Source organism: Bombyx mori, chromosome 18 (assembly GCF_030269925.1).
Source record: "Bombyx mori chromosome 18, ASM3026992v2".
NCBI classification, from domain to species: Eukaryota; Metazoa; Arthropoda; class Insecta; order Lepidoptera; family Bombycidae; genus Bombyx; species Bombyx mori.
The window spans coordinates 3,103,079-3,105,324 of NC_085124.1; the positions used below are offsets into that span (position 1 = coordinate 3,103,079).

At 34.1% G+C, this 2,246-nt stretch overlaps 1 protein-coding gene across 3 annotated transcripts in view; it reads right to left on the reverse strand.

The window, feature by feature from the left end:
- LOC101745965 (alpha-(1,6)-fucosyltransferase-like) overlaps positions 1–1,651 on the reverse strand; it is a 39,925-nt gene extending 38,274 nt beyond the window's left edge. For all 3 annotated transcript variants that reach the window (XR_009975481.1, XM_012691990.3, NM_001293691.1), the window contains 1 exon segment: positions 1,454–1,651. The gene's annotated coding sequence lies outside the window, so the exon portion shown is untranslated.
- Positions 1,652–2,246: the final 595 nt, after the last annotated feature.

The window sequence follows — 2,246 nt, forward strand, 5'->3', positions numbered from 1 at the left end:
AGTCCGCATCAGCATATGTCTATTTTTTGAGGTTGGCTCACTATGACCTTTTTATGCTATATATAAAAATTTTACTATTGCAATAGCTAGTAAAGGTATTTTAGAATCAAAAAACTATTTGATTTCTTTATATTCCAAACATTTTGCAAAAAAAGCAGACTATTTACAAAGATTTCTAATTACACACATTAACATACTAAAGCTACCAAAAAAAATAAAAGTAAATTAATTGACAAAGAGATGAGAAAACATTTCCAAGCAGGGCGAAAAGGGCAAACAGCCACTGTCTCCTTGAATTTTTCATGACAAATCCTCTTCATCCACTTTCAATGACTCTCAAACCAAACACATAAACCTCTTGTGAGTCCACACGGGTAGGTGCCACCACCCTGCCTATTTCTGCCGTGAAGCAGTAATGCGTTTCGGTTTGAAGGGTGGGGCAGCCGTTGTAACTATAATTGAGACCTTAGAACTTATATCTCAAGATGGGTGGCGCATTTACGTTGTAGATGTCTATGGGCTCCAGTCACCACTTAACACTAGGTGGGCTGTGAGCTCGTCCACTCATCTAAGCAATAAAAAAAAAATTAAAAAAAAAAACTCATGGATTTTCTCACTGGATCTTATATGTGGGTCACAATTCTGTGTCAGTAGTATATTCAGCAAAAAACTGCTCATACTGAGGCTACTGTCAGCAAGTTCTTCCAGATTGAGCCCCATTAGCTTATTAGCTATATGCAGCTGGAATAGCCCTTCAAGGCTACCGGCAGCTATGTACAGAAAAATTATGGAAAAGAAACATAGTAAATGTTTAATCTCAAGGGAGATAGCACTGCTTTACATCAGTGAGGCTATGAGCCTACTCCTTTCTTTCTTAGCTAATAAATAAATTATTAAATTACAAACAGACGTAATTCGTTTATACTATACTTTTATACTAGTGCCTTGAAGGGAAATGGTAATTGTTTAAATGTACAATTGAGACCCTAGGAAAGATCAACGAGCATCACGGTAATTCCTGATATATTTGGTCCAAGCCGAAAATCGTAATCGTAAGCCCAAATTGTATCTGGTCCATGTTTAACATTTAATATTGTTTGTGTTGATGACTAAACACCATAAACATTACTGATAATAACTAAGCCCCAATTCTGGTTCGATGTGGTGTGAATTATGAGTTTATACACTTGAAAAATGAAATAACGTAACGTTTTCCTAACGAGTAAAAAATATATCGGCTTCAATAAGATCAACAGGAGAAATTTGTAGTTCACTGCGGATATAGACGATTAAGATATAAAGTGGAACGCTTTGACATCTCCACACCTACGTTCACCAATGCGCTACTTTAATGACTTATAATATTGAACCGGCAAGTCTACAGAATAAATATTCTTTTTTTTACATTTACTAAATGGATTTACAATTTTTATTATATAGTAAACAGACATACCTTTCTAAATTGTATACAGAGAAGTAGAAAACTTTAGAACTTTCATGAACATTAAAACATTTAGTTGTTATTTTCACTATGATTATAGCGTAAAGTAATTGTTTTCTTTGACTAAATTGGTTAATAACGGATTGTTTTATCCTAGCACAAAACTGACAAAACACACTCCGAGAGGCAACTGAACGATTGACTTTTGACAATTTGATTTTGTTTTTTTTGTCTAAATGGACAGACAAAGGGAACGTGGTATTTTGTAACAAAAGCCAAAGTCATGTCTGATGGAAGATGGATGAATAGTAATAGGAATCTGAATAAAATATACATATCTTATTATACATAAAAGAAAGTAAGAAGGAAGGAAGTAATAATTAAAAGAGATAAAATGAGGCAACACCGAATAGACGTTCGACGTAACGAAACAACCATACTGAAAACTATCCACTGTTTTACCTAGCGTTCAAAAGCTTTTTTGGAGTAATCGAAGTAGCAACGTCTTGCGATTTCGTTTGATTTCTCAACACATGTATACTTTCTTTCACAGATTCTAAACGATTAATAAACAACTGTGATATTACACCTTTAAACTAGAAGAAACACTGAATCAACAAAATATCGTTGTGCAATTCTTCTAATTTTGCTGAATGGTTATTTCTACTCTACTTACCTAACCAACCAAATTCTAAGTTATTTTCTTAATCCCTTCCTTCTTTCTTTCCAGCTACTTCTATTTCATATGACAAACATACCATCGGATTTTGTTACAAAACGCGTCTGTCTGGGCCTACTTTGTACT